This window comes from Arvicanthis niloticus, chromosome 9 (assembly GCF_011762505.2).
Source record: "Arvicanthis niloticus isolate mArvNil1 chromosome 9, mArvNil1.pat.X, whole genome shotgun sequence".
NCBI lineage: Eukaryota > Metazoa > Chordata > Mammalia > Rodentia > Muridae > Arvicanthis > Arvicanthis niloticus.
Window position 1 is genome coordinate 71790232 of NC_047666.1, and position 20389 is coordinate 71810620.

The 20389-nt window shown below is 43.2% G+C and overlaps 1 protein-coding gene across 14 annotated transcripts in view; it reads right to left on the bottom strand.

Annotated features, from left to right (window-relative positions):
• The window catches only part of Gpr19 (G protein-coupled receptor 19), a 39237-nt gene extending 20999 nt beyond the window's left edge, over positions 1-18238 (bottom strand). For 2 of the 14 annotated variants that reach the window (XM_034512553.2, XM_076940679.1), the window contains exons 1-2: positions 6161-6800; positions 5954-6005 (exon numbers count right to left, since the gene is read on the bottom strand). The gene's annotated coding sequence lies outside the window, so the exon portion shown is untranslated. Of the gene's footprint in view, positions 1-5667; positions 7006-7107; positions 7192-18111 lie in introns of those variants that run through there. The other 12 variants (XM_076940686.1, XM_076940685.1, XM_076940684.1 and 9 more) reach the window with 12 other exon arrangements.
• Between the last annotated feature and the right edge of the window lie 2151 nt (positions 18239-20389).

A 20389-nucleotide genomic window follows, 5' to 3' on the forward strand; every position in this document is an offset into this window, starting at 1 on the left:
CTACATTCATGTCTGTCCACAATGTGCATACCTAGTACCCAAGGAGGCCAAAAAAGGGTCCTCTGGAACTGGAATTACAGATGGTTGTGGACCATGGTGTAGGAACTGGGGATCTAACCCAGGTCCTCCAATGCTCTTAATTGCTGAGTCCTTTCTCCAGCCCCCACAAAATTAAAAAAATTTTTTTTCAAAGCCAACTAGGTACTCAATAACCTTATGTTCCAGCATATTAAAAAATGTGAATTTGGGTATTACCATGAAGCAAACTAATTTTTATTTTTCATTGTTCCTTTAAAACTATCTTGTGTATGTTGATTCTTTTATCCTTGAATTAAAATGTGAGTAGTCCCATTATTCTTCCTGGATATTTTTACTTAAAACACACTACTAGTTAAAGTATTTTGTCTTGGTTTTGGTTTGGTTTCTGACACAGGATCTCATGTAGCCCAGGCTAGCCTTGAGGGCTCACTATGCAAGCCTGGAATGACATATACATCATCCATGAGGGGACTGAACCTATGGCTTCATGCTAATTACACTCTGCCAGTTGAGCTACATCGTTCCAGCCCCCTTTTAAGGTTTTTTTTTTTTTTTTTTTTTTAACTTTCAACCTGCTTCTTTCTTTACCCTAGCTCTCTTGTCTTTCTACCCAACTCTGAAGAGTATGTTCTTTAGCCACTTCCGAATTCTAGTGCCCACCTCTGCTGTGGACTCTGCCTCTTATCCCAACAGCGCTTAGCCATTGTCTCAATGCTCTTGCTAGAAGTGAGACACACAAGCCTCTGTCTTTTCCCCATACCCACTTTAGTAACCTCCCTCTGAACACCTTTCCCTTTCGTTCTTAGTCTGAAGTGCAGGGAGTTCCTGATGCTACACTTATCAGATTATCACAGACTGATGTTTTCTAATCTCAGCTGGGTCAACTGTGGTTAGAGGGAGTCTTTTGTTGATATGTTATTAGCTTCCATACCCCCAGGATGACACTGCATTTGGTATAGGAAGCTCCAACTCCAATGACGGCACATACAAAATAACCTCAATCTTTACAGTACCAACCCCCAAATCCTTCCTGTAGAAAAAACATATTACCAAAAAAAAATCCATTGCACCAAGGAAGGTACTCAATAGAACTCTATTTCTTTACTTTCTTCTTTGTTTTTTTTTTTTGGGGGGGGGCATGGAAGGATTAGACAGGGTTTCTCTATGCACCCTCAGATCTCCTGGAACTCATTCTGTGGCCCAGGCTGGCCTCAAGCCTCCCAAGTGCTGGGGATTGAAGGCACGAGCTACCACCACCCAACCCTAGAATCCTATTTCTAACATCTCTCTATAAATGTCTATTTCCTCAGGTGATGGGATGGGATGAGAGCTGTACACACACTGTTCACAGTTTGGGCTGAACCCAGAGAGTTTCTTTTTCTGTTCTAACTATCCCTAAGCCTAGGCCTGGAAGCTTCTCGCCTCTGTACAATCTAATCTTCCAAGCTGACTAATTCAGTCCAGTTTCTCTGGCTTCTGACTGAATTGCTCTGCTTGGTCACACATTTTAACTTTGGCAATCTGCTCTCATCTTCTGGCTCTTCTCATTCTCTAGCTCATGTGTCTTCACTTGTGTCTAGCTTGTTTTTCACAGCTTGCCTCTGTATAACTGTTCAGACATAAAACTGCCATCCCCCCTCCTCCTCTCTGCTCTTAAGTCGACCTTCTTTCTTGTGCTTTTCTCATATGAGCTGGATGTGTCCTATCTCTGACTCATTCTGTCAAATCTTTCTTTGATTCATCACTCTGTCTGCCCTTCTGTTAGATGTCACTTTCAAACATGGCTGCTTTCTTCTACAAACTACCCTTTCCTTTATTGTTAGGGATTAAAAGTGAATACTAAGAGCATGTGTAGAATTCCAGCCAGATGATACTGTAATCCAGGGCATGTCTGCATTCCAGCTGGATCATATAGACCTAGAAGGTCTTTGGACATGAGCCTCTGCCAGAGTAGTCATGTTGCTGGATTAAAATTCCTCTACACGCCCTAAAGAAGCAGATAGATGGACTGGGCACCCTTGTATGAAGGACCAGAACTTCATATTAGCATAGTATGAAACTTTGAAAAAGGCCCAAAAGACATCTTTTTACATCTAAAAAGAAAACACAAACCTACCAATTGTTGTTTTTTGTTTGTTTGTTTGTTTTTTGGTTTTTCGAGACAGGGTTTCTCTGTGTAGCCCTGGCTGTCCTGGAACTCACTCTGTAGACCAGGCCGGCCTCGAACTCAGAAATCCGCCTGCCTCTGCCTCCCAAGTGCTGGGATTAAAGGCGTGCGCCACCACTGCCCAGCCTACCAATTGTTGTTAATTGGGGGTGGCAGGTGGTGGAACTCAGGGCTCTATGAATACTAGGCATGTGTTTTACCACTAGGCTTGAACCCCATACTTCCTAACTGCATTGTCCCCCAATTAGACTCTGTCTTGTCTTGCTCCCTATTGGAAAGCACTGGTGGTCTCCAGCAGCTGAAAATCAGCCAGGAACCTCAAGCATTATTTGTCTTTGGCTCATGAAAACTCATAAAACTCATCTGTGAAGGGTGGTGAGTGGGCTGCCTGAGGAGAGGGCTTGCCCCACAAGCCTGACAATCTGAGTTTGATCTCTGGAACCTACACAAAAGGGAAGGAGAAAAATGACTCCAGAAAGTTGACCTCTGACCCCCCACAGCCATGCATGTACACTCCCTTCCCCCCTCCACACACACAAACACATCAATAATAATTCAAGTTTAAAGAAGAACAACCAAAAAAGAATCCAATCTCTCGTGCATTTCTGCCTGTCCCACAAGGACTATCTTTCACATGTATGCTTGATTCCCTAAAAAAGTGGGCCCCACTCAAAGATAGTGTCCAGGGTAGAATTGACTTGGGTTAAGAATACTTGCTGCTCTTCCAGAGGAACAGAGTTTAGTTCCCAACACCCAAATCAGGCAGCTCACGAGTGCCTGTAATTCCAAATCCAGGGGAATCCAACACCTGTGGTCTTTGGGGGACCTGCACTCACATGCACATAGACATATGCAGACACACACACACAAACATATCATTAAAATTTTTTTTTAAAAATGCATCCCACATGGCAAAGATATTCTTGGTCATAACTACTACATCAGGGTCCTGTCCTAGTGTCCAACAATGGTATTTTCAACTTATGAATTACTACAAGTCAGAGTTGTGGTACTAGCAAACAGTTTATGTCTAAGAAGGTAGTTTCTGGGGCTGGGGCATGTAGCTCGATTTGAACAGTGCCTGCCTACCTGCCTAGCACGTATGTACAAAACCCTAGGTTTGATCTCCAGAACTTCAGAAAATATGTATAACAGCACTTATTCATAATCCCAGCACTTGGAGGGTGAAGGCAGGTGAGACAGCTGCTCTGAGGCTAGCCTGGGATACATGGGATCTTGTGTCCAAAATCACACAAGAAAAAAAAAAAAAAGAAGAAATTTCTCTCCCAGACATCCCCCATCCCCAAGTGATTTTGTTTTCACTGAAAGGCTATGAAGATAGGCTTAAACCCTACTTTTCCCATCTGTCAGTAACAACAAAACCATCGGTGTGGGCAGATCAATCTCATACCTTAGATAGGCTGTGGGAAGCCTTCATAATCAATGCCTCCTTTAAAAAAAAAAAGGCATTCCCACCTGCCCTCCGGGAGAGAAGACCACCCATGCACAAACACTTTAATCATGCCTTCCCCAATCAACCAAGAAGAACAGCTCCAGGTGGCAGAGAAGCCAAGCTATCTTTTTGTTGCCCGAGCTAGATCAAAGGGCCAGTTAAGGAGGTTCAAAGTCTTCCATACAGCAAATTCAGTGTGTTCCTGCATCCACAGTAATGACAACACTAACTGCTCCCAAGTTAGTATGGTTATTCCAGAACCTATATCACTGTGTCTGACTGGTCTGCTCATCTCAAGCCCTTGCCTTTATTCCTCCAGAATCTCTTCAAATACACAACTGTGCAGATCAAGAGGGCTTAAGCCATAGGTCTAGTTTCTTTTCTTTTTCAACAGAAACTCTATAAGCAGTAGTTCTTAACAACAACAACAATAATAACAACATCTTAAAAATACTGATGGAGGGTGGGCATGGTAGTGCACACCTTTAATCTTAGCACACAGATGCATCAACAATAATTAAAGTTTAAGGAAAGAACCTAAGACAAGAAACCAATCTTTATGCATTCCTAACTGTCCCATGAGGGCTATTTTTCACATGTATGCTTGATTCCCTACAAAACAGGACCCAATCGAAGATAAGTGTCCAGGATGAAGAGATGACACAGATGCAGGTCTGTGTGCTGGCAAGAGAATCTCTGTGACTCTGAATTCTTGGTCAGCCTGGTCTACTTAGAGAACCTGTCTCAACAAACAAAAACAAACAGAGGCCTAATGGGCCAAAGAGATGGCTCAACAGGTAAAGGCTCTCTCTCCTCCACAAAGCAAGCCTAAGAGGCTGGATTCCATCCTAGCACTCACATGGAAGCTCACCACCATCTGTAGCTCAAGAGATCCAATGTCCTTTTCTGGCCTCTCAGAGCACCAGGAACACAAGTGACGCACAAACATATAATGCAGGCAAAACACCACCAAGGTAAAATAAAATAATTTTTTTAAAAAGATACCCTCATCCTTATTCTCCTTACCTTATAAATACAGAAGTGAGGCTCTGAGATGTCATATGGTATGACTGACATATCCAAAGATCAAGCCTCAGGGTTCTGATCCCCATGTTCTATGACATGACACTTAGATGATGGATGATCCAATACCCAAAACCAAAAATCCTATTCCATTGTACCCATACGTTTCCTGTGAATTCAGCACATACAGCTCACACAACAGAATACAATCTGTAAAATACAGTGCTTTAGAGAGAGAGAGAACTTGCTGAGTCTACCATGGCTGGTTCTGTCATCCCTCGTTCCTTCCTCTCTCCATCCCCTCCCCAGGCTACGTCCCAGCTAGGTTCAAGCAGTCCTCCTGACTCATCCCTGGGTAGCCGGAACTATAGGTGTATGCCTCTATACCTGGTTTCCAAGGGCTTTCCTCTAAATGTTAATAATTACATCCTTCTCTGTCATTGCCAGCTTTAATCCTGAGACATTCCATTCTTTGTTTTCTTATAAAGGAAGCTATATTGTTTAACTATCAGCTACCCTGTTGGGACTAGTCAAATTATAGATCCTAGTATTGTATCAGTCTTCCTATATTTTCTTTATAGAGTACACAAAGGATCAAAATATTTTCAGAACCGTACCCAACACACACTTGAAGTGTCAGCTATTCAGGAAGTTGAAGTAAGAGGACTGAGTCTAGATTTTTTTTTTTTTAGTCCATTTAGACCAGTCTGATCAATACAATGAGGTAACTCTTTCACACAGACAAGGAGAGAGAAGTAAGAGTCAGCTCCCCACATCCATGGGTTTCACATCCTCAGATTCAGCCAAAAAGCAGATATAAAAATACAGAAGAAAAATTTGCATCTGTACAGAATGCTTCTCTTGCCATTATTCCCCTATACAGTATAGTAAGGCGCTATTTACATAGTATTTACATCAATTTACATATCACAAATAATCTAGAGATTAGAAGGATGTACAAGGGCTATATGCAAATAGTGTGTACCTTATTACGCAGGGGGCCTGAGCATCATGGATTTCGTTACCGGAAACAATCCCTGAGGATTGGGAAAATGACAAGACTGGTTGTACTGCACTGCTCCCAACATTAAAGTGGACTGGAAGAGCTCCACGACTGGAAGACTATAGATTGAGAATACAAAATCTGTAATGAGCCAAGTGACTCATCTGAGTGACTTGTTAGCCAACTTTCATTCCTACTGAACCGTGAGGTTGGTGGGAGATGCCAGGCATTCTACTGGAAAGAGGACATTTCAGGTGTTGGATGGTACCTTTGAGACGTTACAGGGCAAAAATCCAGTTTGTGCAGGTGTTCCATGTCCCCTGAGAGAGAAAAGAGGCCAAATCAGTCAGACCCGTCCACACTTGCAACATTCTAGAGTCCAGATTATCTGTTTTACCCAGTCCCAACCTCAGCTCTTGCTCATTGACAACTTCTAAAAATGTCTCTGTTGCATTCAAAGACATTCCCCTTTTACCTCGCTGTCATCGACTAAATATGCGACACTGCTGCCTACTTGCTTATTAATACGCGTAAATGTTTTTAAGCCAAGCCTCCTCTCTCAAGCAGGTGATACTGCCTTGACTTCTTCCATTTTTAAAATTTCGAATCTTCATCCTACTTTGTTAACCCAGTCCACAGTCACAGCCTCTCAAAGTCTTCGAGGAAAAAAAAAAATCCGTTCGTCCCAGATTTATCCCTTTATGCCACTCGCAGAGTTAGCGTTCCACACAACTAAAACTCAGTAGTTTTTAAAAACCGTGATGGGTCCTCTCCCATTCTGACTCTTTGATTCGCTGAAAACTCATGACCCATACACGAACAGAAAAAGGGGGGACGAGTTACATTCAAGTGGAATTTCGACCGAAAATCCCTAAGGACTTGATGCTGTGGGCGTGAGTAGCCGGTTCCAACCCGACAGACATCCCTCGGGGGCCGAGCGGGGCCACCTGTGACCAAGCAGGAAGTTTTGAAAGGTTTGCGCGCCAAAAAAGCCCAACGCATGCGCACACGATCACGGGAGGGGCGGTGGGTGGAGTCACGTCCTGGCACAGGATCTCGCGTTGTCTGGGAAAAGACCAGCGCTGAGGTTTCTATGTGGCGTCGTGAGGAATGCCACCTCTCCTTAAATCTTTCTTCTTCTTCTTTTTTTTTTTTTTTTGTCTTTTCTTCCTCGCAGTCTCAGTGTAGACTGTGAGCAAAAGAGCTCAAGGCCGACTATTCTGTGGGAGAGTTATGGCTGCCACGGTCGCGTAGCTGGTGCCTCAGAAACAGCGAGAGTAACAGAAGCCAGATAGTCGATCGTCTTAAGACACTAGGGTGTGCTTTGGCGTTCCCCCTTTTTACTATGCAAAAAAAGCAAAACAAAACAAAAACCTCCGCCCCCACCCCTTGACCCACAGCGCCTGCGCAGTGCTTGTTTACCGCGGGGCGAGCGCAGGCCTCTTCCCTCCGCCCAGAGCCTGCGCACGCGCATGCGCGGGTGACGTGGATTTCTCCGAGAAAACCGCGCCCGCCTGTCCCGGGACTACAGAGGGAGCAGCGGAGTGTGCAGTGGAAATCTCGGAGAGCTGAAATGAAAACAACAACGCCCAGAAGTCGATGTCGCGTCAGAGTCCTGAGCACAAATGACCCAGGTGCTGTGTACTCCAACATCGCTAAAGTGAGCAGCGGAGCATGAGAGCGAAGACCGGCGGCGCTGACGCCTAATTAAAGGATGGACTTTGTATAGCAGCGATGCAAATAAGTCTGACCCTAAGGTCGCCGAGTTCGAGCAATTCCTGCATGGGCCAAGACTGATTTCTTGTAACAAACTCAGAAAGGCGGCCATGCAAATTTTGAAACTAGAAAGAGCTGACACTAGAAGCAATAGCCCTTTAAAGCAGAAGCCAGTTTTTAAGATTTTACGTGTCCCTTCAAAGTTCGCTTCAGATAGACAGTGCTCATAAATTACTGAGAAGTATAGATTATTTTAGATATGATTATCCATTTGCAAGTAGAGGCAAACTGATTTGTGAAGGAATTTCTATTGATACATTCTAGTATGCCCAAAAAACATTAATAACTGGTAACTCAGCTAAGCCTGGACATTTTCCTAGTTTTAAAAAACAATAGATTTTTTGTCAATTTTATTAGACCCTAATTATTTTTTGACTGATGAATTTGAAGTCTTTAAATTTGTAACATTTTTTCTACCAGAAAAGTGAGATTTAAATCAGTAAGAAGAGGGAAATGTATGTATGTGAGCAGAAGAGACCAGCTTTTGAAGGCCTTTCATGCTTTCAACATTAGTCTCAAGAGAAACTATCATCGCACCTCTGGATTTTTTTATGTTCAATATAATAGTAAAATTTAGCATAATATTTTGGACAATTTTTCTGTACAATCTGGGTATGGTAGTACATTGGGGGAAAAAGGTTCTGGGGTTTGTAGGTAGGTTTCAGTTGGTAGGCTCCTTGCCTAAAAGCCATGGCTTTATCTAGAACTGAATAAAATGGGACCTGGTGGCATATGCCTGTGTATTCATTCCTCCTATAGAGGCAGGATCAGAAGTTCAGGATCATCCCCACCTACATATTTAGTCATAGGACAGCGTGGGCTATATGAAACCCTGTCTTAAAACAGAAACAGGGTATCTATTATAGATAGGAACAATAGCATACTTGAGGTAAGATGGTAACCAGTTTTCCACACCTATATTGAACTGACATTTTCTTCATAAAAGAAAAAATACAGAGTGAATGTATTTCCTGCGAATATTTATGGCTAGACTAACTCAAAAGAGGGCTTCCTTTGTCAAGACTGACAGCTATCATCAAAGAACAGATGGCATCGGTTGGTTAGTTGGTCTTTGAGAGAGGGTCTTGCTATGTAACACAAGATGGCTTCAAATTTGGAATCTTGCTGTCTCATTCTCACAAGTGCTGGGACTACAGAGGTGCACCACCACAGCCACCCTAAAGGACTGTATTGAACATTATAATATGGCTCTAATGGAAATTCTGTATGAACGTTAGAGGAAGACGTCATCAGGGCTGGAGAGATGGCTCAGTGATGAAGACCAATTGCTGCTCTTGGTGACAACTGGGGTCCAGTTCCTACTGCCCACATAACAGCTCATAACCTCTTACAACTCCAGCTCCAGGGGATCCCATACCCTTCTCTGGCCAGTGTGGGGTCTGCATGTGAGGCATACAAATGCATGCAGAAACCAATTTTTTTTCTTTTTTCTTTTTTTCCCCAAGAGTAGATAAAGTCTGATCTGGTAATGCATCTTCAATGCTAGTTCCTGGGAGGCTCAGACAGGAGTTTCAAGTGTTTAAAGTCAGCCTAAGGAGCACAACAAAACATTGTCTCAAACAAACAACCTGGCAATGGATAACAACAGAAAACACAAAAAGACAATTAAAGGTTGCTAGAAATACCAGCTCTAGATGTCAAGATGACTCAGTGAGTATAGGCATTTGCCACCAAGCGGTGATGACCTGAATTTGATCCCCTGGATGAACACAGGAGACAACCTACTCTTAGACATTGTCCTCTGGCCTCTACTTGTGGGCTGTACACTCAAACACTAGATGTAAGACATTTATTAGTGTAGGACTGGTAAGCGATCAGACAAAATTTCTTCATTGAAAAGGAATCCTTTGGTGAACAAAAGAATCAAACCAGAGTAATGGTCAAACCACTTAGTCTTCTGTGTAACTTAGAAAATATGCTTAACAAAGTTTTTGCAATCACTAACTGAAAAAATTGACAGTGTCATTTCTACAGCCAACTTTTTGGGCATGTTTGCCTGTGATTGCCATGACCTTATACAGTACTAAAAAATCGGCTGTCGTTTGAGTCTACATATTGATGGAATACATACATGTTCTTGGTATTTCTGGTGAGGGGGTGAGGAACTTTTTCTTTTTAAAATCTTTGCTGTCACTTTGAGCTTTACGCTCTGAGTAATGCAACACCCTTGTTATGCTTTAAGAAGGAATGATGCGAGCTGGGCATGGTGACGCACGCCTTTGATCTCAGCACTGCAGAGGCAGAGGCAGGAAGAGCTCTGTGAGTGTGAAACCTGCCTGGTCTACATATGAACAGCTAGGACTACACAGACCCTGTCTCAAACAAAGATAAAAATAAAAAGAAGAAGAAGAAGTCATACTGACGGAGGAAAGAACCTTCAGTGAGAGAAGCAGCTGCAGGAAGAAGGGTAGGTTTGGATTGTTACTATTTAGGCAAAGCTCACTGAGGACCTTGCTGACCGCTCGTTCTTCTGATAGGGAACTCTGTCTTTGCCTCCCTTTGCCCTTTTTATGCATGGTTGGCTTCATAAATTTACACCTCTGATAAGAAAAGAACCCTTCTGTTATCTTTCCTGTGTTAAAGAATCTTTTGTCAGTATCCCAAGGCAGTTGCCACACCCCCTAAACGTGTTCTCAATCTGAAATGTTCCAGACAGAAGGAAAGAAGCATGCCTATTATCCTAGCACTCAAGAGGCTGAGACAGGAACCAGCCTGTGCTACTTAATCTTTAACATCTGTAAGGGTGAGGAGTGTGGGTAGCTTACAGCATTCGTCTTGAAGTCATTCTCAGAAGGACAGTTTCCTTCCCCTATGACTTAACAGATACTCTTCTGTATGTTATTGCCCAGAACTCCATTATATATTGAATTCATATATTGGACTGCAAGTAGGTACATAGAAAATAGCGTTCTGCCAAGTCAAATTGTAAGCTGATCATAGTGCCGCACACCTGTTGTCCCAGCAGTTCGGAGGTAGAGGCAGGAAGATCAGTTCAAGGCCAGGTTGGATTATGTGAGACCCCATCACAAATAAGTGCCTCTATAAATAACAAGTTTAGAGTTAGGAGTTAGGCCATTTAAACTTTGCCTAGGAACCTTAAAAACAGCGTGCTGGTGAGAAGTACACAAGTGGCATTTGAACTTACTGTCATAGCCTGCCCGCTGTGCTAGAAAAATACCCATTCTTGTTGACCAGCATGCTGGCTATGGAGCACTGAACTGTGCTGATCCAAATTAAGATGGACTGTAAACATAGAATATACAAGATTTCAAGAAGTCAGAGTGAAAAAGGAAATATAAAAGTCTTGAAGCTGGGTGTGGTCAGTCATCTGTCATCCTGGGACCTGTGAGGTGGAAGTGAGGAGGGCTGTAATTTGAGACCACACAGGTCTATAGAGCTAGTTCCAGGCCAGCCAGGGTTACATACTGAGATCTTGTCTCAGCAATAACAATTGATAAATTTTATATTCATTACATGCTACAATGACATTTCATGTGTTTCTTTTTGACTTCTACTTTGTAAAAAAAAAATGTGGCTATTAAGAAAAAAACCATTTTTTTGCTTGTGTGTCCTATTTCTATTAGACATTGTCACCTCAGAGCCTTTAATTATGGAGCAGGTGCTGCTTCTTTGAGTGCCTTAAGGGCATTTGTTGCAATGGACAGCAGCTTTAGGCTAAGAGTAGTGATATATGCCTGTCTGAGCCAGCCTGGGCTACAGAACAATATTATTTCTCTAGAAAACAAAAACAGTGTAGCTTCATCCATACCTAGTATCACAGGCTGGCAGACCCAAATGGAGAAGAGCATGAAACAAGGATTGCAGTTCAAAGCTTGCCTGGGCTACAGAGGGAGTCCAGGACCACCAGCCTGAGCAACTTTGTGAAACAGAGTCAACATAGAAAGCAAAACCAGGACTGGGAAAATGGCCCTGTGGTAGAGTGCTTAGACTGTACTCAGTCCTAGACTCAATCTCCAGTACTGACAAAAACACTAAAGCAAACAAATACAGCTTAAAAAGTTCAAAACCTAATCCAAAGTTGCTTTAAAAAATGGATAGGGAGGGAGGGGAGGGGAGAGGAGAGGCTAGGGCGGGGCAGTATGTGTGTGTCTGTGTGAGAGAGACTGTGTGTGTGTGTGTGTGTGTGTGTGTGTGTGCGCGTGTGCGCATGCATGCGTGCGTTCCTTGCATACGCTAGTCAAGTACACAAGTACTTCCCTGACCTTATTTTGTCTTAAGACAAAGGCTTACTATACAGTCCAGGTTAGACTTAAACTCACTATGTAGCCCAGGCTGGTCTCAAACTTTCAACAATCTTCCTGCTTCAGTTTCTTAGCAATAGGATTACATATGTAAACATCAGGCCCATGTTTTGTTTATCTGTTTTATGGTTCTTTTCTTTTCTCTTCATCTCTTCTCTCTTCTTTTCTTTTTCTTTCTTTTTCTTCTTCTTTTAATCTTGAGACAGAGTTTCTCTGTCCTGGAACTCTCTAGGCTGGCCTCAAACTCAGAGAGCTGCCTGCCTCTGTGTCCCAAGTGCTGGGACTAAAGGCTTGTGTCACCATTGTCCCGCTGGTCCGTTTTGTTTTTTTGTTTGTTTGTTTGTTTTAGGATAAGCTCTCCCAGAGTTAACCAGACCTGCCTTGAACTTGCAGTCCTTCCTCAGTGTGAACAGTAGCTGGGGTCACGTGGGTGTGCACAGTATCTGGCTAGACAGTGCTTTCTTGATCAGTCTACAGCCCGATGTACACAGGAGAAAGTGGTTTCACACCTTCATTTACGCTTTGCAGGCTTACCACATAACTCAGGGTTGTGAGATGAATAAAGGTTTTTGCTGTTTTGGTGCTGGGGAATCCAATGCTGTCTTGTCTCTTTTTGTCCCCTCCCCACCCTCCATGGAGTTGCACTCTGTACCCCAGGCTGTCCTGGAGCACACTGAACAACCTGACCAGTTTAGAACTTGTGGTGATCCTCCTGCCCCAGCTTCTCCAGTCTCTGTACACGTTAAGATATATTCCCACCCCAAGAGCCAGTGGCATTTGACTCACTTTTCACACCCCATCAAAGAGTCCAACAGAGCTCTCAGAATGAGTAGTGTTAACTCAACAAGTCAGACTGAGTGTTAGAGTAGGCACATGGGAGTTTTCCAATTTTATTTTAAGCAGTTACGACTACATCCATGGTAAATAAGGACCTAAGATGTATCTGGGTCCAAACAGTGACAAGTCATGCATAGCTTTAAAGGCTTATTTATTTTTATTTTATTTCATGTGTACGGGGTTTTGTTGCATGTACTGTGTGTATGTTTGTGTTTGCTTGCATATGTGCCAGATGCCCTTGGAAGCCATCAGAGATTCCCCCAGAACTGAGGCTACAGATAGTTGTAAGCTACCATGTGAATGATAGAAAATGACCCCAGATCCTATACAAGAGCAACAAATGCTCTTAACCACTGAGCCATCCCATCAGGCCCCTCGATGACTCATATTTTGAGACTTGTTTTCTTTATTTTCCTTTCTCTCTACCCAGTGCTTGCTTGCTTTCTTCCTCTGTTTTAAACACATTTACTCTTTTTTTTTTAAACATTTTTTCATGTGTTTACTTCTGTCCATCGGTAATCACTTAAGACACACCTGCAAACCCAGTATTTGGAAAGCTAAAACTAGAGGATCTCAAGTTTGAGGCCAACTTTGGATACTTACAGAGATTTTCAGGCCAACCTGTGTTATATTTTAAGATACTGTCTCAAAAGAAAACAAAAGAAAAATGTAGAAAAGAAGTCATTAAAGATATATAACAAGTCCAAAACATTGTATCACATTAAAATCCCGTCACAAGCACATTCATACAATAATTACATTGAACTTGGTCATTGTGTGAATCCTGGCCATCTTGTTAGGTCATTCCACATACCAGTTCTGTCAGAAAAATTTGAATGCCAAAGAGAATCTACCACTTAGGTCAGAAGAACTGTGTTTATTGGAGACTCTACATTTTCTGTAGCTTTTTTTTTTTATTTTTCCAACAATTATTTTTTTTGTTATTCACTTTACATCCAGATCACAGTCTTCTCTCTCCTCTCCTCCCAGTTCCACACTTACAAATCCTTTCCCCCACTGCTCTCTCCCCTTCTCTGAAGAGAAGGGGAGCCCCCATTGGGTGCAACCTCCACCCTGGGATATCTAATCCTAGGTAACATCCTCTCCTACTGAGGCCCAAACAGGCAGTAGAGGTAAGGGGAAGGAAATCCAATGGCAGGGAACAGAGCCGGAGACAGCCCTTCCCCCAACTTCACTTGTTAAGGGTCCCACAAGAAAACCAAGCTGCACATGTGCTACACATGTGTAGGGGTCCAGGTCCAGCTCCTGCATGCGCCCTGGTCTGTAGCCCAGGCTCGTTGAGCCCCATGATCTCGGGTTGACTCAGTAGATCTTGTAGTGTCCTTGGGCCCTCTGGCTTGCTCACTTCTCTCCCCTCTTCCTCAAGACTCCCCAAGCTCTGCCTGATATTTGGGTCTGGGTCCCTGCATCTTCCTCCATCCTCTGCTGGATGAAGCCTCTCAGGAGACAGTTATGTTAGGTTCCTGTCTGCAGGCATAGCAGAGTATCATTAATAGTGTCAGGGGTTGGCTCTCTCATGAGATGGGTCTCAATTTGGGGCAGTCACTGGTTGGCTGCTCCCTCAGTCCCTGATCATCCATTTGTATTTCTCCATATCTTGTAGGCAAGACAAATTTTGGACCTCTCTCTCTCTCTCAAGTTATGTTTGTCAAACTACTGTACCCACAAGAGGTCAGAGGACAACTTTCAGGAGTTGGTTCTCTTCTACCATGTGGTTCTCAGGGACTGAACTTCAGTTCATCAAGCTTGAGAGTAAGAGCCTTGACCAGCTGAGCCATCTCACTGGCCCCATTGTTTTGGGTTTCATATGGTACATCTGAGCTGTCTGTGGCGCTTCTTTGTGTCTGTGATTGCAACACCCAACAAAATGCCTGACATGTAGGTAATCAACAGATACGTAAGAAGAGAGTGAATATGCCTTTGATCAATCAGCTGGTGAAGTTCTCTGTCAGCTGGGTTGGGTTAATTGTGTTCTAGTCTCAGAGATGGAGAGTTAACTACTAAATCTGACCTGCCTCTGACTAGAAGATGGATAGTGTCTGTAACATAATTTGGATCTGCCTCTGACTAGGTCTGGGAGATAGGGTTCAGTTAGGTCTTTTGTATGAAAGGAACTCTCTCACTTGGTATCACAGATAATGTGTGCAATGTACAAAGTGTTCATGTGTGCCACAGGAATGTTAGTCATACTGCCTAGTTCTTAGAACATGAAAAACTGTCTTACAGGACATTACAAAGGTCACATGTTTTGGGGTGGGTATTGTTTGTTTGTTTGTTTGTTTTTGTTGTGTTTTTTTTAATTTGGTTGTTTTGTTTTTTCAAGACAGGGCTTTTCTGTGTAGCCCTGGCTGTCCTGTTTGGTCACTATGAGACCAAACTCAGAAATCTGCCTACGTTTGCTTCCCAAGGGCTGGGATCAAAGGCATGTGCCACAACCACCTAGTTATAAGGATCATACATAAATAGGAATAATAAATTAGAAATTTGGGGAGCCAATCGCCTTTGTCATAGAAGTCCATGATTAAACATTCTGTCACATAGATACTGCTGGTCCCTATACATCCTCACTCTGCCTGGCCTCTTGTTATCTCTGATTCTCCAGAAGAACCTCCCAGTTCTAGTTATTTTGTATATATTTATCTTTTTATCATTTTTTTTTGTGTATGAGTGTTTTGCCTGCATATATATCCATGCACCATGTTCGTGTCAGGTGTCCATGGAGACCAGAAGAGGACATCAGAGCCCCTGGACTAGAGTTACTGATGGTTGTAAGCTGCCATGAAAGTGCTGGGAATTGAACCCTGGTCCTCTGCAAGAAGAATAAGTGTTCTTAACTGCTGGGTACACTCTCCACCTCCCTCGGTTCTAGCTCTTACGAGTGTAAGATTGGCTTATGTAGTCGCCATCTTACTTTTCAAGGGCAGAGTGTATCAACCACTACACTCTGCTCCAATATTAGTCTTATCAAGATCAACTAAACACTACTGGAGTTCCCAGCCTTAGTTTTATTTGACCTATCAGTTGCATTTGTTCAAATGCGCTCTCCTCTGCCTAGAAACACTTTTAAGTTTAAGTGCCCTAATGCTTACTACTTGTGTTTTTAACCCCTCTAACTCTATCCTGTAGCTTCTAAAAAAAAAAAAAAAAAAAAAAAAAAAAAAAAAAAAAGCAGCTATCTACCTAGGGTAGCCTTGAACTTGCTGTATAACTGAAGATGGAAATGTTCTTGAACTACTGATCCTCTTGCCTTCACCTCCCAAATGCTGGGATTACAGGCCTGAACTACTACATCCAGTTAGTCCTATGGTGTTGACATCACCTGTGTGCTTAAATTGTCAAATTCACACTTCCAACAGAGATCTCTCTCCCCTGAATTCAACCAAGGGCCTATTTAAATTTCCACCTGGATGTTCATAAACATCTCAGATTTAATATTTAAAACTGTTTAACATTTGAAGCAACCCTCCTATGTCTGTCTCCCCAATACTCCGATTCCAAGTGACTCAAACCCAGTATGTTTAAAGCAAAATTTGCTGCTCCTTTCCCATCAGCCCCCTCCCGCAAATGGTTTCATGATTTAGGCCAAAACCTTCATCCTTATGGACTCCCTCTTATACACAGATATTTAAGAACTCCAGAAATTTTCCCTGTGTCTTCACAAACACTGGTACCACCTTGGTCTGGGACTTCATACCTAGAGTATTTATTACAATCTGTCAACTGGTTTCCCTACTTCTCTCTTGCCTCTTTGAAGTACTTCTCACTCAACAGTCAAAGGCATTCAAGTTGGCCAAAGATGGATTGAAACTCGCCTCAAAGACAACCTTCTTCAATTGGAATGAAACTGAGTCTTTTCCATGGTTTATAAATTGTACATCATCTGAGCCCCTACTTTCCTCTCTGATCCATCTACCACCCAGCCCTCATCACTATGGGATCATGGATTACTGGCTCACGTGTTGTCCCTCAACCACCTCAAGGACATTCTGAACCTCTGAGACTTGAGATTTGCTGTTTCCTCTGCCTGGAACACAGAAACGTCCATGGTCTATGGCCTCCTCCTTTCTAGTCTCCACTCACATGCCACTTTATTGGAGAATTCTTTCCTGCTGATGCAGCATGGGCCTTCGTTCCCCCCTGCCTCTCCCCTCCTCATCTATTTGTCGTTTTTTTGGCACTCACAACAACATGACGTATTACACTTATTTATTTGTGTATTGTGTGCCTTCCACACTTGAGTGTAAGGACCGTTCCATGACAGCAGGGACTTTGGTTACTTTTGTTCTCCACTGTGTCCCCAGAGAGTCTGGCATCTGCTATGGGCTCATTAAAAATTTAATGAATAAAGAAATGAACAAATAATCATGTGAATGATTATTCAAAGAGACTGATCAGAAACAGAGAGTTGGGAGTCCCCAGGCTTTGTTGTTGGCTTTGTTGTTGTTGTTTTAGTTTGGGTGTACCTTTGAATAAACTGAAGATCTAGGTTAGACTCACAGGGTTTTTTTCTCTATGATTTCTCAGTGTGAAGTAGAGAATGTACTTGAGGGAGGCAGGTCGGTGGCAAGGACGCTCGTTATTTCTAAGTTTCGCCTTTCACTTGCAATTGACATGAAAAGTCAATTATGTTCATGCTTTTGAACTCATGTTCTTACATTTATTCCTAGTCACAGGACACTGACAATACTGCTCAGCTTGACTTTCTTTACTACATTTTCCATGACAGTATTTTTTTCCTATGTGTAAAAATGGCCAAATTTTTAAAACCCTGTCCTTACCTTATTTAAATCATATTTTAAATTTATATTTGCATTTACTTAATTTTATGTATACAACTCCTTTGCCTTCATATATATATGTGCACCCCACTCATGTCTGGTGCCTACAGAAGTAAGAAGAATATGTAGGGTCGCTTGAAGCTAGACTTACAGGTGGTTGTGAGCTGTTCTCTGGTTGCTGAGAATTGAACCTGGTCCTCTGTGAGAGCAACAAGGGCTCTTAACCACTGAGATAATTCTCCAGCTCCTTTTGTTTTGTTTTTGAGGCAGGGTCTCACTCTGTAATCCCAAGCTGACCTGCAACTCACTATGTAGCCTAGGCTGGGCTCAAACTTGTGGGCCTTCCTTCTGCTTCAACCCCCTACCATGCCCTGCTAACTTCTTCTTAAATCTAGTTTTCTTCCACAAATTCAACTTTCTCTAAGGATCTGAATCTCATTTTACTCCAGAACTTAAACAAAAAATTGTTTGTGTGTGCATGTATGATGTGTGTCTGTGCACATATGCCAGGATGTATGTATGGAGAGGTAGAGAGGTCAGAGGGCAGTTCTGTGGCCTTGGCTCTGTCCTTCCACTTTTGTGTGAGTTCTAGAGATTGAATCCAGTCTATCCGCCTTGCAAGGCAAACACTTCTACTTGTTGAATGACTATCTCCCAGCTCCAGAACCTTCTGACTAGTTCTCTGTTAATGAATCCCAGTGGCCTTGCAGGGATGCAATGTACAAACTCACCAAGTCGTTGCATCTCCTGAAATTAACTCCGAAGTCACCTCCAGAAGATGGGTACCCTAGTCTGAGGACCTTTGGAACACTTAGTCCTCTCGGAGTTTCATCTGCATGAGATGGCCATCGTGTCTGCATCCAGACCGTGGCCATCACAGGCTCAGCTGCAACAAAGCCAGAGGAAGCTGCTTCAGATACAGAAAGTACTTTGTTAATCATGGACGACCAGTTCTACAAACAGAAACCCCTAACAGTGATTTGGAACAAAAGCGAAGTAACTGTTCTATTCAGATTGGACTTCGTCTCTGAGGCAGGGAATAGGATGCTCATAGCAGAAGTCAGGTCCACAGTGCCATGCTCTCTTCTTACCATGTTCACACGTTCTTTTTCTTCTCTTCCTGACACTCTGAAGATAGACTCTGCATCACACACTGAAGACAGTGTTCTTAAAAGGGTACTTCTCATCCCAAGTCCACATTGCCTTATTAGTCTTTAACTCACCGTGATCTGTTGCCGGTGTGTGCAGCGGCCTCCCAAATTACCTCCCCATGTAACCTCTCCAGGCTTGCCACACCCAGCCTTTTCTTTGCTGTCAGACTCCACTTCCTAAGACAAAGATCTCATTGTCCAAGACACTTTGGGCCCCTTAACAGTTACTTCCCTGTGCACAGCTGAGGCTGGAGGCAACAGAAGGCAAGTGCAACCACACCTTGGAGGTTCAGGAGATCATGTCAGGCTGCTTCCAACTCTGCTCCAAATCCTCCTCCTTGGTCTTATGGCCTTTCTGCCTCCTATCTGTCCTCAGCTCTGCCTTCCAGTTCCCTTTGCATTGGTTCAACAGTGGGATTGTATGCCCAGCTTTTCAGTTTGCTCCATCCTCCAACACTGTTTCTTAGATGACCCTCAGTTTCAACCTCTGGAGATCACTTCGTCTGATCAATCCGAAGCTCTGGACCCTAACACATGCTCAGGCCCAGGCACGCTTGCATTCTGGAGACAAGTTTGGACAGCGATCTTGTCACCCTCTTCACAAGTTCCAGTAGTACCTACCACTGAAGAAGGAAGACAGAGGTTGTTTCTGCCTGTCTTTTATTGCCTGTGACTGACTGTCACTGACCTCACTGGTTACCACCTTCCTCCTGATATATGCTCATAATTTTATCAGCATTTTCTTTTATGCTTGATTTTTTAAAAAAAGATTTATTTATTATGTATACAGTGTTCTGCCTGCATGTATGCCTGCAGGCCAGAAGAGGATACCAGGTCTCCTTATAGATGGTTGTGAGCCAAGTGGTTGCTGAGAATTGAACTCAGGACCTCTGGAAAGAGCAGCCAGTGCTGAACTATCTCTTCAGCCCTTTCTTAATTTTTTATTTTGAGGTGGGGTCTGACATAACCCAGACTGGCCTCCAGCTCTCTCTGTGTAAATCGAGGTTGCTCTCACATGATCCTTCTGCCTGGATTCTACCTCCCAGGTGCTGTGATTACATAAGTAGACCACTATATCCACCTACTTCCCTCGGGGGCAGAATTTCACATATCCCAGGCTGGCCTGGCCTCAGATCCTTTAGCTAGTTAAGGCTGGCCTTGAACTCTTGATCTTTCTGCCTCTATCTCCCAAAGGGGTTGTAGGCATGTTGTACCCTACCGAGCTGACATTTTTTTAAAAATTGTAATGACATTAATTTAATATTTATTTATTTGTGTATATGTATAAATGATGTCTATCACCGTGTACCATGGAGGTCAGAGAAGAAGTTGTAGGAACTGGTTCTCTCCTTCCATCAATTGAGTTTCAGAGATTGGAGACAAGCACTCTTAACCAGTTGAGCTATCTCAACGGCCCACATTTTTCTCATCCTTTGAGACTCTAATGCACATGGCAGCTCTTCTTGGATCCTGTTTGTCTATGTGTTGCTTCCTAGCTCTAGTTCTTGTGTTTGTGGCGGTCTGCACAGGCAAGAACTGACACTTATCCGTCTCCTAATCCCCCACAGTGCTGAAACAAATGCCCTGGGAATTGCCACACATGTGGTAAGGTCATATTATTTCAGCTCCTTTACCCTCCTGGTGTCTTCCCTTGTCACCTGCTGTGAACAGCTGCATTCTGGGGCCCACGTGGTTCAGTGTGAGCTAATGGTCCTGTTGACACTCACCCCTTCTTTTGCTTTGTCCACAGCACAGGTGTCCTTGACTGCATCCAGCAAGTCCCACCCAGAGCTTCACTCTTGTAGTTATTGGACCACATTCTCTTGTCATAGACTTGGCATGCCTGTTTTCTCAAGTC